The sequence below is a fragment of the Callithrix jacchus genome, chromosome 8, assembly GCF_049354715.1.
Source record: "Callithrix jacchus isolate 240 chromosome 8, calJac240_pri, whole genome shotgun sequence".
NCBI classification, from domain to species: domain Eukaryota; kingdom Metazoa; phylum Chordata; class Mammalia; order Primates; family Cebidae; genus Callithrix; species Callithrix jacchus.
The window spans coordinates 99,510,070-99,535,841 of record NC_133509.1 but is presented as its reverse complement, the minus strand read 5'-3'; the positions used below and the strand labels follow the sequence as shown (position 1 = coordinate 99,535,841).

The window sequence follows — 25,772 nt, the reverse complement described above, 5'->3', positions numbered from 1 at the left end:
CTTCATGATGAGTTTCAGAATTATATTTAGTACAGTGGAATTTGAGTCCTGAATTCATGATGCCAAAGTAAGAATTTCTATTTTACATGAGCCTCCAGGAAGGGGAATGACTTCTGACAAGGTCACATGGCCCAGATCATTGAGAAATCTGAGACTCTACTTCTATTTGCTTATGGTGTGTACTTATGGATCCCTGTCATATGCTAGCTGCCATGCTAGGGCTTCGAATACCTTCACTCATGTAATTCTCACAATTGTCTGTTCAGTGTGATATTGTAATTGCCATTTTACTGATGAGGAAGTGAAGACTAGTCAAGCTGAGTTTGCTTGGGTTCACATAGTCAATTAAGTGCCTGACTTCAGACTTGTACCCAGATCTACTTGACCCAAAAGCTGATGCTATTCTCACTGTCTGAAATCCAGGACACTAGGGAGAATGGTTATGGTGAATTTGAAACCAGGAATTTTTTATGGCTTTCAAGTTTGGTTGGTTGAGACCTAGAGTCCTCTATGTGCACAGCAATAACATGGGGGACCATGTAGCAGTGGAGCAGAGACAGAAATGATGCAGCGAGGTGGGGACAAGAAGTGGCTGCTCCTCAGGACATGCTATTGTCTGTTATATGCTAGGCTGTGTGGAAAACACAGAGGTCATTGGCTAAGGCACAATTCTCTGCTCTGGTGAGGGTTGTAGCATGACACAAAGGGGAGCGAGGTAGGTGCTGTTGTGGGGCTGGCTGCAGAATGCCCCAGGGTCTACACAAGCTTGTTCAGTCCACGGCCTGTGGGCTGCATGCAACTCAGGGCAGCTTTGAATGCAGCCCAGCACAAATTTATAAACTTTAAAAAAATATTATGAAAATTTTTTTGCAATTTTTTATTTTAGCTCATCAGCTATCATTAGTGTTAGGTATATTTTATGTGTAGAGCAAGATAATTCTTCCAGTCCGGCCCAGGAAAGCCAAAAGATTGGACATCTCTGGTCTACAGGAAGCCAAGATTTTTTTGGACTGGGGACCCAGATCTTGGGGGACCATCAACACTTTCTAACAGGGAGTGACATACAATCAGCTACATTTTAGGACACCCTGCAGAAATATAACAAAGGACTCAAGAGGGTCTAAACCAAGGCAGTAGGAATGGAAGGGAGGAAGTGAATTCCAAGAGATTCTGAGAAGCCAGAGTATCTGTACTTTCTATGTGAGGTAGGATCCATTGTCAATATTTTCAGGCCCTGCCACATAAAGGACCAAAGATATTTAAATTTACCAATATCTCACATTAAATATCATGGGATTTTTTGTTGTTGTCATTTGTTTTAGGTTTTTGTTTGTTTGTTTGTTTGGTGACAGAGTCCCCCTCCCAGACTTCTCCCAAGTACAGGCATGCCACCATGCCACACTAACTTTTTTTTTTTTTTTTTTGAGATGGAGTTTCACTCTTGTTGCCCAGGCTGGAGTGCAATGGCACAATCTCAGCTAACTGCAACCTCTCCCTCCTGAGTAACTGGGATTACAGGTGCCCACCACCATGCCCAGCTAATTTTTTATATTTTTAGTAGAGGTGGGGTTTCACCATGTTGGCCAGGCTGATCTTGAACTCCTGACCTCAGGAGATCCACCCACCTCAGCTTCCCAAAGTGCTGGGATTACAGGCGTAAGCCACTGGACCTGGCCCTCCTGACTAATTTTTAATTTTTTTTTTTTTTAGAGATGGTGTCTCACTATGTTACCCAGGCTAATAACACATTTTTGTTCTCAGAAATATTTGAAAGAATTTTAGAATTATTCCTAATTTCGATTTTATGGTCTTCATTTTGTACTTATAAGATAGTTTTTTTCAAGTCTGAAAGCATTTTTGCAGGTTCTTAAAAAGCTCATAGGTGTGTAGTGCCCACTGGCACTTAAGGGAAGGGAGAGGGCCGCTGATTGTGGCTGGAGTTTTCTAGCTCAGGTATCTGGGAAGCTGCTGTTGCTAATTTACTGAGATTAAAGTCTTAAAAGAAAGAGGCACTCTGGGAGTAGGGAGGAGGTGCAAAGAAGGAATTCAGTGTTAACTGTGTTCAGTGGGAAGTAGCAGCAGCGTGTTCTGTGGAGCTGCTGTAGCAAGTTGAGCCCAGGAGGGGCCGGGCTGAGGGTGTCAATTTGACAGCTCTCAGCATAGAAAGGGGAGAGGATCACATGAGAGAAGAAGAGAGAGGCCTTAACTTTGAGTAAAGCCTACCTTTAAGGGGTGGGTGGAGGAAGAGAATCTAGGAAACGTGATTGCAACATGACAGCACACTGAGGATGAAGGGCCAGGAGAATCCAAGGCTGTGGAAATCCAGCTTTGAGAAAAGGATGGTTAATCATATCTAACGCAGGGGAGGGATCACATCAGAAAGGAGTGAGCAAAGGCTGTTAGCCTTGGGAGAGGCTCAAGTGACCCTCAAGAAAGCAATTTTCATGGAGGGATGAAACTTGATGATCAGGAAGGAACTGCAGAAGGAAGCCATGGCAAGGAGGAGAAGGCAGTGAATGCAGATTGCTTTGCTGAGAACTTGACGGAAAGAGGATGGTTTGAGAGAGAGGTCAAGGAAAGTTTGTGCAGTGAATAACATGCTTTTAGGCCACGGGGGTGGGGATCCCTTGGGAAGAGGGGATGCTGAGGCAGCTAGGGATAGAGAAAGGGTTAGTAGATGCTGGAAGTCTCTGGGAGGCTGGAAAGCATCAAGTGGGTTGGGGAGCGGCCAGTGCAGCCAAACATGTGCCCTGCCATAGATGCACGGTGTCATTTCGAGAACAGTAGCCGAGCCCTGTCACATTCGAAGAACCATGATAGGTGGCACTGTGACATTCCATACTTATATGAGGCTGGAACTTGGCTGTATGCTCTTAAGAGCAGGGACATTTTTTTTCTCCTTTATTTCTTCTAAAAAAAAGAATAAATAAATAAATAACAGGATACATGCACAAAACATGCAGATTTGTTACATAGGTGTATGTGTGCAATAGTGGTTTGCTGCACCTATTGACCTGTCCTCTAAGTTCCCTTCCCTCACCCCCCACCTCCCAATAGGCCCTAGTGTGTGTTATTTCCCCTCTCTGTCCATGTGTTCTCAATGTTCAATTCCTACTTATGAGTGAGAACATGCAGTGTTTGGTTTTTTGTTCTTGTGTTAGTTTGCTGAGGATGATGGCTTCTAGCTTCATCCATGTTCCTGCAAAGGACATAATCTCATTCTTTTTATAGCTGTATAGTATTCCATGGTATATATGTACCACATTTTCATGGGCATTTGGGTTGGTTTCATGTCTTTACTATTGTAAATAGTGCTGCAATAAACATACATGTGCACGTGTCTTTATAGAAGAATGATTTATATTCCTTTGTGTATATGCTCAGTGACGGCATTGCTGGGTCAAATGGTATTTCTGGTTCTTCTCGATCCTTGAGGAATCTCCATACTGTCTTCCACAATGGTTGAACTAATTTACGTTCCCACCAACATTGTAAAAGCATTCCTGTTTCTTCAGGGCAGGGACTTTTTGTTCATTGCTTGTTATTTGTGGATAGTGCAGTGCCTGGCACAGAGGGCGTGTTTGTCAACAGACCAATGGACTTTTTGAACCTGTCCTACAATGTATTCTACTGTGGGATATATGACATATGGGTGAGAACATAAGTCATACACATATGAGTTTTGAAGTGTAGTTATAAAAAAAACAGTCCTGACTTCCACACCTGTGCGCCTAGGTGGATGCTCCTCTCCTTTTCTCAGGGCCATGCCCTCTCAGGTCCTGTTTCTCTTGGAAATGTGGACGAGTGAGTTTTTACTGGGACTCCTTCTGTGCTTCTCAGTGCCCCATTCTGGGGCACCAGGATGTTCTGTAGAAGCAGGGAAAGAATATATGATGATCCTTTAGGGGAAACAAAGGGGCTCATTCAATGAGTGAGTGAAAGATGAGTCTCCTGGTTGATGGTGATAAGAGGATCTTGTTTCCCGAAAGCTCTCTGGGTGTGAATACACTTTTTTTTTTTGCCTGGTTCATGTCACTGGGGGATGTCCTCTTGCCCAGTGAATAGGAGGACTCTTTGCTAAGAAGTCCAGCTCCTGCCATCCCAAACTATTTTTGGGAAGGTCAGAAATTCAAGGATCAGGCCATATTTGCTTAATTCTCTTAGATTCTAGGGGTATAAAGTATTTCATTCAGTCAGAAACATCTGACTTCAAGTTTTAGGCAATTTTACCTTTTCTCACTGAGATGAGGTGGGACACTTAACTTTTTATTCATAGTCTTTTAAGAAACACTTAAATTTTTTTATTTCTGATCACAAATGTAATATAAAGTTTCACTAATGTAAAATAGTACATAAATACAGACTATAGAAAATGAAAGTTTTCCACCATCCCCCTTGCTTAGCCCTTAGATAATCATTGACCATAATTTGATGCATATTCCTCCATATTCTTTTATACATATACTAATAAAATATGATTGCTATATATATACACACACACACATATGTTTTGAGACAGTCTCTTTCTGTCACCTAGGCTAGAGTGCAGTAGCATGATCATAGCTCACTGCAGCTCAATCTCTTGGGCTCCAGTGATCCACTTACCTCAGCCCCTCAAATAACTAAGATCACAGGTATGTACTACCACACCTGTCTAACTTTTGTATTTGTAGAGATGGGGTTTCTTATGTTGTCCAGGCTGGTCTCAAACTCCTAAGCTCAAGCAAGCTGCTCACCTTGGCCTCCCCAAGTGCTGGCATTACAGGTGTGAGCCATCACAGCTGGCCAATTGCCATTTATTTTTACAGAAAATGTTTTATAGTTTACATGCTATTTAACAGTTTACATTGTTTTACTTAGCAATACATAAAGATCATCTTTTCTCTTATGCATACCTATAGGTTTACCTCATTCAAAATTGTTCCACTGTATTTCATGATATGGAAGAACCATACTTTCTTTAGCCAATTTTATTTTATTTATTCATTTTTTCTTCTGAGATGCAGTCTCACTATCTCGCCCAGGTTAGAGTACAGTGGTGCAGTCTTGGCTCACTGCAACCTCCACCTCCCAGGTTCAAATGATTCTTGTGCCTCAGCCTCCCAAGTAGCTGGGACTATAGGTGTGTGCCACCATGTCTGGCTAAGTTTTTGTATTTTTAGTAGAGACAGGGTTTTGCTGTTGGCCAGGCTGGTCTCGAACTCCTGACCTCAAGTGCTCCCCCAACCCTGACCTCCCAAAGTGCTGGGATTACAGGTGTGAGCCACAGCACCCTGAGTACTTAACCAATTGTAAAATAATGCCCAATTACATTGTTTCTGTTTTTAATTTTGCTTTTGCTCTACCCAGTAATATGGAGCTATTTCTAAACTACTAGAGGTGGTTAGTCTGTTTAAGCTAATGGGGCTCATAAAATCAGGCCATTTTTGCTGGGGAAATGGAAGGCTAAGCCCCAAGAACCCCCTGGTGCTCTTCTGACATTCTCTCCGAACAGGCAGACAGACCTTTCCTGTAGCCCAGGACATCACCTGCCCCTTCTCCCAGGCAGGGTCCAGGCACCAGCCTTTTGTTGGGATGCATACTTAGATCAAATGCCACTGTCATTTGTTTGGCTTTCCCCTCTTCTTTCCTCTTTTCCTGTCTTCCTTCCTTCCTTCCTTCCTTCCCTGCCTCCCTGCTTTCTCTTACTTGGTGTCCAGTTGCAGCTTCTGCTCTCTCCTCTCTTATTCCAGTCACCTGTGGGTGTCCAGGCTCTGCTCACTTCCCTTCCCCGCAGCAAGGCCTCCTAGTGCTCCTGACTGTGATCTCATTTATACCTGCTTGAATTTCCAGTTTTTCTGGATGGTGCCTTTCTTAGTATCTGCTGCCTTCTCCTATCATCTCTGCAAAATATATTAAATCTATTGCTTTCCCAAGTACTTGTCCTGCCCTTTAAAGGATTTCAATAAGAATCAAGCTTAACATGGCTGCTACCACAGCCTCTTTACTATGTCGCCTAGCACTTACCTGCACCCTCTGTTTACTGTACCATAAGTAGTAAATTTCCGTTCCTTGCGAGGTGACTTCATTTGTAGTAGAAACTCCTGCTGTGTGGTGTGGCAGAGAGTATATGCTTTGGCTACGATCTGACCTGGCTTCAAATCCAGGTTCTAACACTCACTAGCTGTGTGGCCACAGCAGGTAATTTAATCTTTCTGATCTTCATTTTCCTCCTTAGTAAAGTAGGGAAGAATAAATAATACCCACCTTGAAGATAGGATTGTACTATGCTGTGGATAAAAATGTGTGTCAGATGCCTGGCACATGATGGGTGAACAAAAATGCTAGCTACTGTTGTCATTATAGCTCAGTTTCTCTAGCAAATCTGTTGTTTAGCAGATCTCTTTATGTGTTATAAGGGATCAAATAATTGATGTATCCAAGGTCCTATTAGAGATGCATTTCATAATGATGTAAAATTTTGAGCATAAACATCTTTGCCAGCAGTTCCCATATTTCTAGCAATAGTAAATAGAGTAATTAATGAAACAACAATTTAGAACAATAACTTGGATATTTCCTTGAAGTCCCTTGTGCTAGAAATAATTTATATTTTTCAGAGAATAGTTGTTCTCATTCATCCCAGATGATTTCCAGAATCAGGATTTTTGTTTTGTTTTTGAGACAGTGTCTTGCTCTGTTGCCCAAGCTGGAGTGCAGTGGCATGATTATGGCTCACGGCAGTCCCAACTTCATGGACTCAAGTGATCCTCCCACTTCAGCCGAGTAGCTGGGACTACAGATGCATACCGCCATGCACGGCTAATTTTTAAACATTTTGTAGGGATCGGGTTTCACCATATTGCCCAGGCTGGTCTCAAACTCCTGGGATCAAGTGATTTTCCAGCCTCAGCCTCCCAAAGTATTGGGATTACAGGTGTGAGCCCCTGTGTCCGGCCCGGGGTTGTTTTTTCTCTCCTAGATCCAGCAGTTGTGTTGGACGATGCTCTTTGTGGTTTCATTATTGCCACAGATATGCACTAAAAACCTTCTAAGCCAAGGCTTGAGTAGTTCATTTGAGGGTTTGCTAGAGATTAATATGGCAGTGGTTCTCTGGTACCCTCACTATCACATCTGTGTACCATGGTTACATGCTGCATTTTGGGGTTTCATGCTCAGCATTCTGGGGTTACTCGGTTTGGAGTCCAGTCTTTCTTCAGTGGTTTCTGTTGCTAATCTCTCAAAGGGTTTCACAGGACCATATGAATACATGGTAAGAAAACTAAAGCATAGACTCAAATTTTCTTTGAGTCTCAGAGGAAAACTAATAACTTTGTTCCCTTCCCACAGAGGCAGTGGACTTGTCCAGGGTCTCACAGCATGTCGGTAGCAGCTGCCACTTGGGTTTTCTCTGGAGCCATCCTTCCCTGTGGCCTCTAACAGCAGCTCTCCCACACTCAGGGCTGAGTTGCCCTCCTCCGAAACGCATCAGGAAACAAATTCTTGAGAACTCCCACCTTTCTCCCTTGAGGGGTTCTGTGCTCCATAAACCTTGGGAACCTTTCATTGCCCCAGGGAGGGTACGTTCTGCCTGGGAGGCGTTAGTGAACAAGGCATTTGATTTGCAAAGTTTGTCTGGCTAATCCATTTGGGGCAGGTTGGGTAGTATCTCTTCCTTTTCATATGGAAAAAGACTTGGTAAGGAAGAGAAATGACTTACTCAGAGCATCCCAAAGTTGTTGATAGGACTGAATTTCCCTTCTAAACCTTGACACTCTTGCTTCCTTGCTGAACTTGTCTAAGCCTCTTTGGGGCATGCTGCTGATGGCTGGGGGCAGGTGAGCTGTGCTGAGAAGTAGGATAGTCTCATTGAAGAAAAGGAACTTGGCAGTGGGCTCCTCTCTCCCCACAGCTGGATGCTCTCTCTTGGGTGGCAGCTGTGAAGAGTCCTGGTGAGGGAGGTTCAGGAAGGACTCTTGGCCTTTATCATGAGTGTTGGGAAGCTCCTTTCTCGGGAGGTGAGCTGCCTTGTAAAACTGAAGTGAGATTCCTGGAGAGACAGCCATCTGGGCCTTATTGTGCTCTGTCTGCTTAAGCCAGCAGGAGCTGCAGAACCCAGCATTAGCGCGTTGCTTTCTTTTCCGAAACCTCCATTTTTTCTTAACGTCGTTTTCTCCCATTTCTTCCCTCCCCTGAACCAGGCAAGGAGGCTTGGGGCCAGCTGGGCTGTGTGTGTCCTTGCCATCTGCCAGGCCTCACTCCTCGGGCTGGAGCCTGGGCTTCGGCCAGTGCTTCCGCAGCTCTGCCCTGCAGCCCAACCCTGCGAGCCTCTCAGTGGCACTGAGCAGGTGTCCTACCAGGGTGCCTGGTGCCATGATGCCAGCCTCCTGCTCCAGCCCTACGGGAAGGGATGGAGGCTCGAGAGAGGCTCCTCTAAGGCAATCTGGAGAAGGAGCAGACCATGTGCCTGGAAGCGCCTCCCCTGCTGGTGCTCTCAGGCACTCTGGCTCCAGCCTTCCAGTTTCTTTCTCTGTTGTATTTTTATTTTTCATGGATTTTATGGTTTCAATAGCAGCAAGAGGAGCTGAATGGAAAATCCAAATCTGGAAGCCACTTAAGAAGAAGATCCACATTCCTCTCAGGCAATTATGTTGTGTTTTTCGGGAGGCCAAGATAGGAGGTTTGCTTCAGCCTAGGGGTTTAAGACCAGCCTGGTCAGTGTAGTGAGCAAGACCCTGTCTTATGAAAATATTTTAAATAATAATTAAAAAATTATGTTGTGTTAGAACACAAGAGATGATGTGTATTTGGTATCTTGTGATGGAAATATTTTATCTAATATGATCTCTCTTTTTTCATTTCCCCAAGCTATAAAGAATAACTTCTTAGAGTGTCATTTTCCTATTTCATTTATAATAGTGTTTAGAGTGCATTCTCTTCTAGGAATGGGTCAGGATCTCTAGGCTGGCGTCCTCTGCTGATCCACCCTGTGGTGAGAGGAATAGTTCCTACTAGACATTTTTTCTTCCCATGGACACCTTGTTGACTGTGTCTCCTTCCCTTTCCTTCTGGTTTTGCTTTTCTAAGCTTTGCTGCTTTTTGTTTTATCTTTCCCTCCTCACTGGTTGGGAGGCCCTTTGCCTGGTGAGTGGTGCATTGGGCACCCTTCTCTTCTAGGGAGCCAAATGGTTCCAGGTGTCTCTGCTGCATTTGACTACAGAGTAGTTGTGAAAGGCACTTGCTTTCTGGCGAGTTGCCGTAAATTAAGGGCAACGGCCCCAGGATGATCTCATTCAGGCGCCACTTCCTGAAAGGGGTGATCATGGAGCCTAGCCCATCAGAGGGGCATCAGCAGCCCTTCCCAGCCAGGCTCTCTGTGCACAGAGAACTCATTTGTAGGAGAGTTTCTGGGGTGAGGTAGCACTACTATTTTGGTCACCAGGAAATAATACCAAGTTTCTCAGTTTTCCCTTCAATGAACGGCAAGGCCTTGGAGGCCTTGGCCTGTTGGCATCCTGGAGGATGGAATGGGGTGTAATCCAAGGAGCTTTCCCCCTACCCTTGTGGTTTTCTGGGCCAGTCTGGCCCAGCAAATGGAAATCCTATACGACCAGCTGAGACATAACTAATATAGGGAGTCCAGAGTTGGACCATCTAGTGGAGAGAGAGCTATCTCCAGTCAAGAGTCCAGAAAACTATTGACTGTTTTTGCCCAGTGATAAGTATTTTTTAAAAATGTTTAATAAATATCTCTTGAGCCATACCAATGATGAGTGTTAAATTTTACTAAGCTCCTGCTATGTATGAGATCCTAGGCCAGTAGACACAAGAAATGTTCCCAAACACTTCAGGGCCTGGCACAGATCATCCGAATCTTCAATCCTTCCCTCTCTTTTGCTATTTCACTCTTGCCTATAGACAAGTTTCGGTTTTTCCCACTGAACAAAACTGTCCCTTGGCCCTGTATGCCTGTCTTCTCACCCTCAAAGACCTATACTCTCTCCCATCAAACATTTTGAAGGAATGGGCTACACTCATTGTTGTACTCTGATTTATTCCACTCCCTGCTGCCATGGGTTCTTGTCACCATGCTCTACTGAAACTTTTCTCCCTGTGGTCACCAGCTGTGAAGAACTGAGGCTCTCTGGGATATGGGACACTGTTGTCTGTTCCTTGCTTCTGGAAATTTCATCCCCCAGGGATTCCTGATATGCTTATTTCCTAACTTGCTTTCTTTGATGACTTCCTGGGCGTATCCTGAGGAAGGGGTTCTCCAGGGTTCACCCTCAGCTCCCATTCTGGACAACCTAAACCCTCTTTGGGGACAATCTTGGCTACTTTTGGTGTTCCTGATACCACCTGTTTGCTGCTGATGACTCTAAATACCTCTGGCTTCCGGCCATTCATTTCCACAGGTTCAGGACTTGGGTACCCAGCCTCAGGTTAGGCATTTCCACCCAGACATCCCATGGGATGTCCAAGACTCCTACTGCTGGCCTTACACGTTTTCTTTCCCCATTCTTTGCCTGTCTCTTATTTGTCCCATAGGTATCCATCTAAAGGCCACTTCCTCGGGGAAGCCTCCCCACATCCCCCAGGCTAGTGGAAACCTCTCTGTTAATACTTGCCTAGTACCTATACGTCTCCTCTGCAGCACTCTGCAATGTGTACATTATAATTATTTGTAACAGTTCACTGGCTGTTTGTCTCCTTGCTAGACTGAAAGCACCACAAGAGCAGAAAGCCTGTCTATTTTGCTTCATTATTGCGTCACAACACCTAACATTATGGCTAGCACAGGGTAAGGGCTTGCTATGTATTTTTGACCCATTGAACTCATCCTTTATCCCTGCTAAACTTTCTTCTTGTCTTGTAATCACTACCTTGGTTGATAGGACCATCATCCACTTGAGAAATCATTCTTGGCTCTTCCCTTTCTGTCCCTTGTTATTTTCACTCACCTACCAGTGTCCTAAATAGTTTTGTAACCTGATCGCTCCTCACCAAAGTCCTGGGTCTTGCCCACACCATCTCCTGTCTCAATTACTGCAGTGACATCCTAATCATTTCAGTGCCTGTAATCTTGTCCCTTCCCCTTTGAATCCATCCCTCCATACACCTGCCAAAGGGATCTTTCTAGAAGGCAAGCTTAGCCATACTGTTCCATTTAGCACCTTTCACTGACTCCTCACTGCTCAGGTTCCCCTTGTCCGGTCCCAGCCTTATCTCTTGCCCCTCTCTGAGCTAGCAGCAGTTTCCCGGGAACTCCAGGCTGTTTGCTCCATCCTTCTATGCCTCCACATATGCCTTCCTCTTACTTGCCTGTGGTGCCTGCCTCCACTTCTCCATCGTCTCCAAGTGTGCCCGAATAACTCCTGTTTCTCCTAAAGACTCAGCTCTGATCCCCACTCATTCTCCACCCTTGCAGAAGGCCTTCTGGGAGTCTACTCTGCTCCCATAGAACCCATAGGTACTTCCCTTTCCTTGTTCTCACCTAGCCTGTTTTTACAACTTTTCAAATACTCAACTGCAAGCTACTGGGGTACTTTTTTTATATTTTAAAAACTTATTTTAAGTTCTGGGGCACATATGCAGGATGTATAGGTTTGTTACATAGGTAAACACCTGCCCTGGTGATTTGCTGCACATATCAATCAACCCATCACCTAGGTATTAAGTCCAGCATGCATTAACTATTTTTCCTGAAGCTCTCCCTCCTGCCAACACCCACAATGGGCCCTAGTGTGTGTTGTTCCCCTCCTTGTGTCCCTGTATTCTCGTTGTTCAGCTCCTACTTACAAGTACTTACAAAACCACACGGTGTTTGGTTTTCTGTTCCTGTGTTAGTTTGCTGAGGATAATGGCTTCCAGCTCCATCTATGTCCCTGCAAGGGACATAATCTCATTCCTTTTTATGGCCACATAGTATTCCATGGTGTATACGTATCACATTTTCTTTATCCAGCAGGTTTGTATCATCTTTGTAACCCTCATGCCTAGCAAAGGGCCTGGCACACAGCTCATTCACTCTTTCTCTTTTAAGGTTCAGGTTCCCTTTTAAGGGAAAGAGTGAATGAGCCCAAATAATAAGATTGAGGGACAAACTTATGCTGCTGCTACTACTACTATTACTACTACTGCTACTGATACTAACTCTTTCTGGGTGCCAGACATTGTTCTGGGTATTTTCCATGCATGAAATCTTTAATACTCACAATTCCATAAAGTAGATAATGTTAGTATCCTTGTTTCATAGTTGAAGAAACCAAGGCACAAAGAGGCTATTTTGTCCAAGATTCCACAGCCACTAAGTGGCAGAGCTGGAATTTCAACCCAGGCAGTCTGCTCATAGCCCTGCCTCTTAATCTTTGTACTGCATTTCCACTAGCAGAAATAACATACATGAACATTTTAAAACTATGCATCTGTTTTTTTCTTTGTGTTGCTCTCTGGGTCTGTAGTGTTCTCTGTCCTTGGCAAGTAAAAAGAATCTAAAAGTGGCTAACAGGGCAAGCAGTGGGTCTCTCTGGACATTTCTATGTCTTCTGGGCTGTTACCTGTGAAGTTGTGTCAGGTGCATAAAGAATGTGACATGTAGGTAGGCAGAAAGAAGACTTGGATTGATGCCAACTTAGTCCTTCTATTTCTCTAATGTCTCAAAGACCGCATATAATGAGCTGGTCCTTCAATTGTCACCCTGTCAAATGAGAATGGGAGCATCTCAAACTCTAGCTATGACTGGTACTTCAGAAGAACAGAGTTTGACAGAATGAAAAGGAAGGGGAAGAGAGAGCAGGAAGCATTGTAGAATCATTGGGAAAGGAGATCACAAAGAAAGGAAGGCTGGAGTCACCATAAATCACACCACTTACTGCACGATTTTCACAATGACAACGCAAATTATGCAAAGGAAATAGGAAGTGTTGGCATTCTACTTATTTCACTTCTCCCAAGAATTGAACTCTTCATTGCTGGGGGACAGGGAGGTAGGGGACTTGTGCCTTAGCCCAGGCCACGATGACAGCACAGGTCTGGGCTCTGAAAGAAGCCAGGGTTTGTGAGGGGATGGAAACTTGAGGATGTTGGCCAATAGGTCTGTATGGATATAATGGGAGGAAAGGAACTATCAGAAAAAGTGAGCTTTTTAAAAAAAACGAGTCTGAGGTTGAATCAACTACAGTGGTTCTGAAATCCTTCTGGAGAGTCCCATGGTGGGGTTCTAAAGAAGCCATCCACAGGTGGGTGTGGACAGGCTCTGGGGAGGCCCTTATCCTGCCACTGTTTTGGAAGGCACTCATTCACCTACCTGATGTCCCCTGTCCTGTGTTCCAGCTGTGATGTGCCAAGTAAGGCATCTGATACTTAGTAGGCATTCAAACAGTCAGTTCTCCTTATCCTCTTCACAGGCAAAAAGGAGGAGTCAGTAAGCTTTGTCTATAAAGGGCTGGGCAGTGACTATTATCAGCTTTGTGGCTGCACCTGGTGGTCTCTGTCACATATTATAGTTTGTTTTACAGTCCTTAAAAATGTAGATTGTAGCCGTGCAGAACATACTGGGGGCTATCCTTTGACCTTTCCTGGTCTAGAGTAATAATCCTGCAGCTTCAGGCTCTGCCACATGTGGCATGAGTGTTCCAAAGACCCCAGGATATTTTGAACTTTGTCTTTGAAGAGTACAGCTCATGTGACATAGATGGGTTAATACTCTAGACCAGGGGTCTGCAGATGAGAGCCCTCAGGTACTCCTTGCTATTGTTTAAGGTGAGTAGAGTGTTAGTAGCCACATAGCCCCTCTTACAGCCTCCTGATTACAGAGATAACAAAGGTGACTTTTGGCAGATTAAAACAAAAAATGTCCTTACTTTACTCTGAGGGTGACTTCATACTAGGAATGGCCCTAATCTCAGTGAGTGAGATAAAAATTCCTGCCATTGGAGTTGGAGAAACGACCTGAAATGAGGAAGATCCTATTCAGGAGGTAAAATGTAAAATTCTGCTCTAAAAGAGGAGATGCGCAAATACTGTTTTGTCTGAGTTGAGTTAGGATCAAGTGTCCAAGTTTTAGTAAAACAGGGCCCTAATATCCAATTATATTGTTGCCATTGTCCCTATTTTTTTTTTCAGAGGGACTAGGTTAATTTAAACATTGCTATGACACATTTGCTACCTATAGTTTTTTAGACACAGTGTTCAGAACTAATAGAGTAACAGGGCTAACCCACCTTTCACCTAGGCCCCCACTCAGTCAATGGGGAAACTTTGGCTTGTGTTGTTTCCCTTTTCATGTCGTTTTCAGGTCCTTGGTTCCTTATTTGAAGCCAGTTGAGTATATGTGTTTTCAAATTCAAAATGTTTTCGATTTGGAAACATTATACAGTGTTTGGGATAGCATCCCATAATCAAACATGTTATTAATTTTGCAGCAAAACTTATGAATATTTACACAAAGGAGGATAAATAAAGGCTGTAACTTAACCTACTTAACCTATTTAGAGCATATTTTACTGCCAAATGAATTATTTAAAAAACCTTTCAGAACTTTTGGAATTTCAGAATTGTTGCCGTTAAGGGATTATGATCCAGATGATATCTCTGAACTTAGACTGGAAGGAAGCTCTGTGAGTGTAGGGGGTGTATCCTCCTCAATGCTTAGCATAGCACATGTACATAGTAGGTGCTCATTGAAAGTCCATTAATTTTTATTAATATAAATATGATTATATAAGTCAAGAGTATTATGTGACTATTAGACAACTAACCCTTATTTATCTTTCCATTGTTCTCATAATGTATTTTTAAAATGTTGGAATTCCCCTATAAGCTATCATTAAACCAAAAGCTACCTCGATGGAGCATAAATTGCAAAGTAGTAAATAAGGTAAAAGCTCTTGGATTTTCTGTGTGTTATTGGGTGAATGAGTGATAAACTAGATAACTTGTGGAGCTATCTTGCAGTTTTGTAATTTAGCAATGTAATGTGCACAATAATTAACTTAACAATATTGATGAAAATTGAATATCAGAGAAGGTTTATTGTACCCCATACCAATTATTTATCTCATCCATGAGCTGAAAATGACTAAGTGACATAATAGCAATATTGAAAATGGTACCATCAATAGGAGGGAAACGATGAGGTCATCCTCTGAGAACATTTGGCCAGCTCTCTACCCAGTCCTGAGTCTCATTTGTGAACTCCTATTAGAGACAAACAAGGGAATTAGGAGTGAGTGTTAATGAGAGCAAAGAAAATTAATGTGATTTTTAAAAATGGGCTCCACAATAAAAAGCAAAAGAGATTTGGATTATGACACTAGAAAGCAAGAAGAGTGGGAGTGTCTTCTCTAAGTGTATGCCTCTAACCAGATTTCTACCATTGTAGAAGGTAAAATGGGGGAAACCATCATGTGGTGGTGTTTCTTAAAAAGTAGATTTAAATGGCAGGAAATGAATGAAAGCAAAACATAAAACTTCTAAATGTGATGATGGTGAGTCGCTAGAAGAGATGATCAAAGTGGGCCATGGACTCCTCTATTCTCAGGAGACACTGAAGAGCAGCTTTATATGTTTGATCAGTATAAATATGAGGATACAGATGAGAAGGATGAAGGCATTCACAGGTGAAGGATGGATGCATGCAATCACCAGGCCATGGATGGTGGAGGAAGCAGAGGTATGTAGCACCTCCCTTTGTCTTACCCTGGAGGGGGTTTGTGGTGGGGGCCCATGGAACATTGAGGAAATAAGGCATGCTTCTTGAGAGCTGGTCTGTGCTGGCTGACACAACAGCAAAGGGTGGCATGCTGTGTTAGGCATGAACTCTGCAATGAGTTTCAAGTGGTTTATTTAGAATCTGGCTGGAAAAGGAAGGGAATATAACAGGTCAGCATTTCCCACCAGCTGGCTGGTGTCTCATGGTAGTCAGTGCTCTCATCTCAGACTTTCTGGAGTCCTGCTTGCTGTTCTGGCTTAGGAGTGTGGTGGTTGCTCCCTGGATTGTTTCTTCTGAGTTGATGTTCTGTAAAGCCAATGTGGCCTGAAAGGAGCTAGCACCAACCTGGGAAGGTACCCGAAGGATAGGTAAATAGGCATTTCCCAGTCATCTACCCTTCCCCCAACTCTCACTGGACACAGGTTGGAAAATTCTTCCCTAGATGCCCACATCAGGATCCTCTTAGCCTGAGACATAATATGCCACTTGGAAGAGGGCTGTCTGCTGATTTGTTCTGCCCATTCTTCTTCATGAGGATGGAGCACATGTTCTCACATGGCCAGGATTTTGGCCTTTGATGTGTTTTAGGAAAGAAAATCATAGCCAAGTTGGGCTCTCTTCACTGGCCTTTGGGGTCACTGTTTCTGTTTTAATTTTCTGGAGCTTTGAGGATTAGGTCCCGGACCAAGAACTGACTGGGCCTGAGGCTTCTAAGCCGGAGAACAACTGGAGAAACCACACCCAAGGTGGTGCTACATATAGACAAGTGGCTTTTATGACTGTTGAGAAACATGATGATGGGCACACTGGGTGGGTGACTGGCTCCTGATAGCTTAGTGGGCTGGCTGTGGACCCTCAAGCTTGATGTGGTGTTGCTGGTGAGTGCCTTCCCTCCCCCCATGAACTGCTCCTCTGCCCTGAGGCTGTGGAAGGAGCTCCTGATGTTCTCTCTCACCTTAACAGCTAAACTGTAGAGCAGATTGGAATCTGATCATTCAGTTGACTTCTTCTGCTGTTAGCTCCAAGAATGCAAAGGATCAGTGGGACAAAGGTCCTTTCCGACATATATTTAGACCCAATTTAAACAAGCCATGAGTGCATATGGTCCAGACAGTACCTGAATATACTCAGTTATGTCATCACCCAATGACCAGTAACTCATTGTTCTTACTATAATGAGACCATGAATTCCTTGAAGGCAGGAGTCACTGTCTTTGCTCACAGTATGCTGCCATGAGTCCTGCAGGTGCTCAATAAATATTAATTGAATTAGTCAGCTGCCACAACAAAGGTGCATACATTTATCCACCTTGTGCTGTCATCCAGGTACAGATACTGATGACCTATGCATTCTGCTGCCCTTTCAGGAGCCTGGGTGCTCTCTCTCTGTATCTGTGCAGGCTTTCTGCAGCTGTGTGCTGTCTTGGCCTCTTTAGCTGAGCACATTCTGCAAAGTGCGAGGCTCTGTTAGCCTTTACATGCAGCCTATATAATATATAACCCAGCTTTGGGGTCTTTACAATCCCCCCGCCCCTCCCACTCCTCCTGATGTTTTCTGACCCTTTCAGAGGGTTTAAGGTGAATGAGTCCACTCCCCTTCTGGGGCAGGGTTTTTAAGTATCGTGTAGTCTTTCTTCTGTTGTTGAGATCGGGCTTCTCTGTGTAGGGAGAAGGGAATTCCAGTCATCCTGATGCATTATAATCAAGTTACTCACTACAAGTCAGGAGTAGCAGTTCTCTGCTTTCATCCTGATCACAGGGGTGATACAGGAACGTAGCATCTAGTGTTTCACTGGGTGCATTAGGCTGCGGTTGCAACAGTGCTTCACACTGGTGGTTTTCAATCTTTTAAGGACTGTGAAGTCATTACAAATTTCATCTGAACTCCACAGTCTACCTACTTTATGCATAAAATGTAGAGTGGGATTTTTTTTTTTTTTTTGAAAATCGGTATTGGCCTGAAATGCCTGACCATGAAATATATTTAATAAATAACTCACACACATTAAAAATTAACATGATGAAATTTTAAAAGAGTAAAAAATAATTTGACTCAATAATGAAGACAGTAGATGAGCCCATGGCAGAGCTCATTTCACAAAGTTGAGGAAACACAGGAAAACTTCTGATCCCTGACAGGATCATTTCCTATTGTCAAAGGCGGGTACAGCTTGGCAGCTCTGTACGTTGAGTGATCCTGCTGTTCCCTAATATTAGTGTCACAACCTTTTGCTTTTTATCTCTAGAGTCCTATAGTTTGGTAAAACTTTAAGTTTGAGACTTCAACCCAGTGCTCAGAAGATATTTGTGGGACGAATTCATCACTCCTACTCCAGTTTGGTTCTCTTTCACTAATTGATAAGGATGAGGAGACTGGCAGGTCTTTTCGTCAAAGAGCTAAGACTATAAGTTATAAATAGGCTTATAGTTTCCAAAGACACACAGCCACTTGCGCTACACAGCCAGTATCTGTTCTGTATTCATGAGCTTTACATCTGTGTTTGTAACGTTTATACCAATGGGCATACACAGAACTATCAATCTTTTGGCGGGCTAAGCAGCTACTTCTGTTCAAAGGAAAAAAACTTGCTAAGTGGCTATTTTCTGATAAGGATATCCACATGCAGTGGGTGTAGCAAACTGTGTGGGGCACAAGAGAGATAATGACGGGGACAGGCTAGTTCTGCCATGCCCAGATAGTGAGGATAGGAGGAGCTGATTCTCTATAGCTGGCCTAGTCTGGTTTGGTTATGGATTAGGTTGAATCTTTCATTTCTCAGTGGTTTGCTTGTTTTTCATGTCTGTCTGTCTCTTTAACAAGGGAGTACTGTATACAGTGAGAGTAACAGCTCAAAGACTTGGGACTCTGGGTCCTATTTCTGGTCGGGTTAATGATATGAAATGCTCAGAGGTTTTAGGAAGATCATCTTCCTCTCCATCTCCAAAGTTTCATTCTGTGGTCACAAAGGGAATGGGGGGCAGACATCTTTCCAAACACCGAGATCAGATGGAATTCCTGGTATGTAATTCGGATGTATTTTGGAAATGTTGGGCTACTTTTAGTAGAAATGGGATAGGGAGTTGGGGAGAATAGTGAATCTGACTTACAAAGAGAGGTGTTTATGGGAAGTCACAGCCTCTTCTTCATGTTACTTTTCAATTAAAGCCCTGCTAAATGTTAATATGAATTGCTGGACTGTTTTACAAGTTGAAATTTATCATTAGAGACAATTAATTCTAGTTCTGCTGTCAGAGCAGCGTCAGGCAGGTGTAGGCCACATTTCACCCTTTGATTCTCACAGTTATGTAACTTTGGCAAGTAACTTAACTTCTGTGAGCTTCAATGTCTTCATTTATAAAATGGAGAAAGTGAGAATCACTCATAGGAGAGGACTGATAATGGAAGGAGGTATGTATGTCAGGCACTTAGTATGGTTCCTCACATGTTCTAGCTACTCACTAAACATGGTTGTCTTTGTTGTTGGGGGTGATGGTATTCTACAAATGTCTGTTGTTAGAGATATAAATTCCTATTGTGTGTTGGGACCTGGTCCCTTCACATATACGTGGATAATTCACAACCGAGGACATGCATTTGCTGGCAGTCAGGGGTAACTATAATAATAAAGACTGGTCCCTTCACATATACATGGATAATTCACAACTGAGGACATGCATTTGCTGGTAGTCAGGGGCAACTATAATAATAAAGACTGGTCCCTTCACATATACATGGATAATTCACAACTGAGGACATGCATTTGCTGGTAGTCAGGGGTAACTATAATAATAAAGACTGGTCCCTTCACATATACATGGATAATTCACAACTGAGGACATGCATTTGCTGGTAGTCAGGGGTAACTATAATAAAGACTGGTCCCTTCACATATACATGGATAATTCACAACTGAGGACATGCATTTGCTGGTAGTCAGGGGTAACTATAATAATAAAGACTAGTCCCTTCACATATACATGGATAATTCACAACCGAGGACATGCATTTGCTGGTAGTCAGGGGCAACTATAATAATAAAGACTGGTCCCTTCACATATACATGGATAATTCACAACTGAGGACATGCATTTGCTGGTAGTCAGGGGTAACTATAATAATAAAGACTGGTCCCTTCACATATACATGGATAATTCACAACTGAGGACATGCATTTGCTGGTAGTCAGGGGTAACTATAATAATAAAGACTGGTCCCTTCACATATACATGGATAATTCACAACTGAGGACATGCATTTGCTGGCAGTCAGGGGTAACTATAATAATAAAGACTGGTCCCTTCACATATACATGGATAATTCACAACTGAGGACATGCATTTGCTGGTAGTCAGGGGTAACTATAATAATAAAGACTGGTCCCTTCACATATACATGGATAATTCACAACTGAGGACATGCATTTGCTGGTAGTCAGGGGTAACTATAATAATAAAGACTGGTCCCTTCACATATACATGGATAATTCACAACCAAGGACATGCATTTGCTGGTAGTCAGGGGTAACTATAATAATAAAGACTGGTCCCTTCACATATACATGGATAATTCACAACTGAGGACATGCATTTGCTGGCAGTCAGGGATAACTATAATAAAGACAGGCTGGGCTTTCTAGCTCATCATTGTTTTTTTCTCCATGACTCCTGCCAAGTACTCTTGGAGATCATGGCCATCACATTCTTCATGAGGATTCTCCACCCAGCCTGGATGTACCATTTTGAGGATGGGTAGGTCCATTCTTGTTGGAGCTCAACTGCAGCCTTTTTTGTTAGGATTTGCTAGAGACCTGGCATATGTCACTTTTATAATTAAAAACAATTTAATAAAACACATTAGGGTAGCTGAAAGGAATGATCCCAATGTAACAATGGTCCTGTCTGAATGGTCCTGGCTAACGCACAGCTCTGTGCTGGGATGGGAGGCTGGTGGTGGTGATGGTGTTAGAGTCTGGTCAGGAGAATGGGTAAATTTTGCATTGAGCACAGAATGGTTCAGGGGAAGGTGTGTAGGCTAATGCTCAGAGCAGGTGGTGACTATTGCTATGCTCTAAGCCTGCTGACTGAGCCTGGTGAGCGGTGCTGCTGAGGTGGGCAGGCAGCATTCCACCTGTGCATACCCACTCTTCTCTCCCAGCCCTGCTCCTCAGGTTGGTTTGACAGCTGATGGCCTTTATCCAAAGAAGGCAGCTACTGGAGCAAGTCTGAAGCCTGTCCTAGCTCTTAACAAAATGTCACATCATGCCTTTTTTCCTAGCACCAGAGATTAAGGGTTATGATGGAAGCAAGGGAGCTGCGACAGGGCTGTGACCAAGTGGAAATGAGAGAGAAAGAGTTTACTGCTTTGCTTATGTGAAGAATGGTGGCAAACATTCAAACATTGGCTAGGGGTTATTTTTTTCCCTCATTGAAGTAAAAACATCTTTTCCCCTTTTTTAGAGGGAAAAGAGGGGGCAACAACATGACAGATCCTTTTTTTTTTTGTTTGAGACAGAGTCTTGCTCTGTCGCTGGAGTACAGTGGCGCAATCTCGGCTCACTGCAACCTTCACCTCCCCAGTTCAAGCAATTCCCCTGCCTCAACCTCCCGAGTAGCTGGGATTACAAGAGTGCTCCAGCACAACTGGCTAATTTTTTTGTATTTTTAGTAGAGACAGGGTTTCACCATGTTGGCCACACTGGTCACGAACACCTGACCTCAGGTAGTTGGCCCGCTTCGGCCTCCCAGAGTGCTGGGATTACAGTAGGTGCCTGGCCTGCTGACAGATCTTGAGTAGTAACTGTGTAACCACTCTGCATCCTGCCCTGAGCTTCTCTTCTGTCCATGTGTCTCAGGCATCACAGTACAAATGTGGCTGCCTCTTCATGTCTTCTCCTGGCCCTGTAAAAACCTTGAGAAGCACAAAATATACACTGTTTGTTTTCATCAATCTGTCATCCAGTATTTACAGAATCTACACAGATGCCCAAAAAGGGTAAGATGGCTAGTACCCATGTAAACTGTGTCTGATGATAAAACATGTCTACTTCTATATGTGTCCCCTACCCTCCCTTTTTTTTTGAGATAGGGTCTTATTCTGTCACTGAGGCTGGAGTGCAGTGGTATGATCACAGCTCACTGCAGCCTCAACCCGAGGCTCAAGTGATCCTCCCACCTCAGCCTCTCAAGCAGCTGGGACTATAGGTGTGTGCCACCATGCCTGGCTATTTTTTTAATTTTTTTATAGAGACAGAGTCTCTCTATGTTGTCCAGGCTGGTCTCAAACTCCTGGGTTCAAGTGATCCTCCTGCCTTGGCCTCCCAAAGTGTTGGTATTACAGACAGAAGCCACCACATCCAAGCTTATATGTCCCCATTTTTAAGTGCCACAAGCAGAGAGGGTTGTAGTTGCTGTTTTATACCTGGAGAAACTAAGGCACAAAGGGGGCTAACAATGTATCCTTTTGGGCTGTGGAAACAACAGCAGCCTTAGAGCAATGTTTGTAGACCACACAGATTCAGAGCATGTACTCCATGCCTGACATTCTATTAAGGACTTTAAATACATTATCTCATTTGATCCAAACAGCAGTGCTGTGAGGTGATGACTATTATTAACTCCATTTTATAGACGAAGAAATAGAGGCTTACAGACTAAGTAAATGGCCTAGGGCCTCCCAGCTACCAAGTGGCTAAGCCCAGAGACATCCCCAGGCATTCTAACTCCAGATGTACCTAACCACTTCGCCGCACTGCCTGGTTCACTTCCCCAGACTGAAGTCACCTTAGTGTACTATTTCTGACATGAAATCCCCTGCCTGCTACCCTCTGGTTCTTTCTGGGAACTGGCTCCAACCCTTGCTGAATGGAGGAGTATTGGTACTATGTACTATGAAATGAGGTGGGGCCAACGTTTTAGAGTTGCTTGCAGACTATTTTAGCAATGACCACTCACTTCTCGGCACCTTTCAAATGACCTGTGCTGGTTTATGTGTCCACCACCATGGCCCCACACCCGCGCCTTCCTAGGAACAGCAGGCACTTGGCAGCCCTCCAGCCCCTTGTTCCAGGCAAGCTGTTTGGAATCAGGCCACTCTAAGAGAGGAATGTGGTGGCAGTTCCTTCGCAAGCAGCTTAGCACGACCATGGGTGAGACACTGATATGCCGTTCAGTGGAACTTCTGAGTAGCCCAATTACAGTGCCCAGAACTGGGGGTGCCCTTGTCCCGGGTACTTCCAGATGATAACATTTGCCGCGCTCTTTAACAGACAGGAGCAGAGTGTTATCTAACTGTGACACCTTCTGCAAGAAACCCTCTTCTAGTACCACACGCTGGAGTTTCCCTTCTGCAAATAGGTAAACGTGTGCTATGTTAAAGAAAGACCCTAAAAAAAGAGAGAGAGAAGTGGGGCTTCAGAGGGCAGTTGGGAGAATTGAATGTAGACGTTTCCCTTTTGACTCTGCCACCGGTCTGTCCTGGGAACGTTACTCACAATGCTTTCGTATCTCCTCTATGTCTGTGTCCATTTGGCGGGGAAAGTACTTGGTGATCCCCACAAGAAATGTGGATCTGACACAGGCTAGAGACCCAGTGCGTTCTGTGTTTTGAAATCTCAGGGCGTGGATTAGCTATGACCCTGAAGAGCATCCTGGGCCTCCAGTGCAGATTGTCTTTCTTTCCTGTTGCCTTTCTTGATGCTCTTGTTGCCGGGTGTTGAGCTGGATGTGGAAGAATTCATCTCAGATGATTTAAAAACTGTTTATAACCTCCCCACTCCTTTGATCTCCACATTCCTCCCTGCAGAGGGCTTGGGTCAGGCTGGGTTGACAAGGCAGTGATCACAGGAGCTAAGGGCAAGGGCTCTGATCCTGACTGCCTGTGTTTGAATCCTGGATCCATCATTTACAGGCTGATGCTCTGGGGCAAGTCCCTGAACCCTCTAAGCCTCAGTTTCCTGACCTATAAAATGGGGATAAGGAGGGTGGCTTGCACTCAGGGTTGTTCTGAGGAGTCAGTGTAATAGGATTTTATAAACCCCATTACATTCATAGGTGGAGAAATTTACTTTCTATTAACGGGGTGAGAAAACTGGAACACAGAGAAAAGCAGTTTTTCCAGCTATGCCGGTAAGGAATGTTTAAATTACCTTCCTGACTGTAAGCTCCTTGAGGATAAGGAACACAGATATAGCATCCCTTCAGGAAATATTTGGTTAATTAAATTGATGTTCATAATGGTACTGTCTTGTATGGCAATAGCAGCAAGTTGTGCAGGCTCTATACATCTCTCTGTACCGCGGTATCCTCCCTAGAGAACGGCTCTGCTCTATTGCTGATCTCGCTTCTGTGTAGCCTGACATGTTGCTCATGTTGACAGACTCCAGAAGTAAGGAGCTCAGTTAAGTGTGTGTCATATGCGAAGGGATGGTGAAGAAAGGGCTCTGTGGGTCACAGCTCAGCCAGGTGAGGTGTGTGAATAGGTGCTCTTCTTCAGGTAGCAGGAGGCTTCTTAGAATAGCCTCACAGTTCTTTTTGGGAACTGGTCCACTGCAGAATGAGTGTAGCTTTAATAATTCACTCCACAAATTCTGAGGTTGCATCTTACATGATTTCGGGTTACGTATATGACCATGCATTTGTGGCAGTCCTTGTAACTTTCAAGACTTTTGCTTTTTTAGTATTTATAAAAGATGCTTTGAGACCTTTAAGCCATGAATCTAAACAAATGTCACAAAACGTCTTTACTCTCTTGGCTTTTGCTTTTTTTTTTTTTTTTTTTTTTTTTTTGAGACAGAGTCTCAGTCATCAGGCTGGAGTACAGTGACACGATCTCAGCTCACTGTAACCTCTGCCTCCTGGGTTCAAGTGATTCTCTTGCCTCAGCCTCCCAAGTAGCTGGGACCATAGGTGTGCACCACCATGCCTGGCTAATTTTTGTATTTTTGGTAGAGACAGGTTTCACCATGTTAGCCAGGCTGGTCTTGAACTCCTGACCTCAGGTGATCCACCTGCCTTGGCCTTTCAAAGTGCTGGGATTACAGGCGTGAGCCCCTGCGCCCTGCCCAACTTTTGCTTTCATAAGCAGAAAAGGCTCAAATAAGGATGTTAGCCTTGTGGGGTATTCTCAGTGGCCAGGAGAGAGGTGAGAAGTAGCTGATTCACTTGGAGGGATCCCAAGGTGGAAATGGACCATTAGCAGTCTGAAAAGGACCATCTTCTGAAAAGGCAGAGCTTTCCTTCTGAATGGGTACATCATGGAGCAGAGCATAACAAACTCTCAGAAGACCTGAGTTCAAGCATTGGCTCTGCCAAGCAGGGAACTTGATCTCTAAGTCTTAGTTTGTTTAACTGAAACTGAAATTAATAGTACCTTTCCCACCTGTCTCAGAGGGTCATAGGAGGATCAAAGAGAAATTGCAGGAGATAACTTTCTGATAGACATTGTTTACATAGGCAATAAAGATCATCATTCCCTGTTTTCATCACCCAACTTAGTCGCCGTCTCTCCCATGAAGGCTTCTTTAATTTCTCTAGCTGAAGTATTCTCTGCCTCTGAAATTCTGTGGTTCTTATTTATGCCTTTCTCTTGACACTTGCATACCTCTACCTTGTTGTATCATTATTTATACCATGTGTTAGGCAACCTGAGGGAAGAATTCATAAACCTCCATTATAGAACCTTGCTCAAGAAAACTCTTGAATTATTTTAAAATAAATTATAATAATTATTCTACATTTTTCTCATTAGAGCAGTTCATGGCAGTGGAACTCCATAAATATTTACTTTTAATCTTTTCATGTATGTTCATTTATATTTTTAGTTTTAATATATTGCTTTTAGGTCTATTGAAGCATAATTTACATACAGTAAGAGTCACGATTTTTAATGTAAATTTCTGTAGGTTTTGACAAATATATGTAGTTATATCACCACCACCAAAATGACCTCCAAAATTCCCTTATGCTCCTTTCTGTCAACCCATTTCCCCAACCCTCCAATCCTAACCCCTGGCAACCAGTGATTTGTTCCCCGTCCCTATAGTTTTGCCTTTTCCAGGATAGCACATAGAGTTATCAGACAGTG

At 43.7% G+C, this 25,772-nt stretch overlaps 1 protein-coding gene across 4 annotated transcripts in view; it reads left to right on the top strand.

The window, feature by feature from the left end:
- The window catches only part of SPTB (spectrin beta, erythrocytic), a 137,407-nt gene that overhangs the window by 16,272 nt on the left and 95,363 nt on the right, over window positions 1-25,772 (top strand). The window contains exon 2 of one of the 4 annotated variants that reach the window (XM_078335109.1): window positions 23,741-23,815. The exons of 2 other annotated variants lie outside the window; for them this stretch is intronic. The gene's annotated coding sequence lies outside the window, so the exon portion shown is untranslated. Of the gene's footprint in view, window positions 1-15,520; window positions 15,653-23,740; window positions 23,816-25,772 lie in introns of all 4 variants that reach the window. One more of the 4 variants, XM_078335108.1, reaches the window with a different exon arrangement.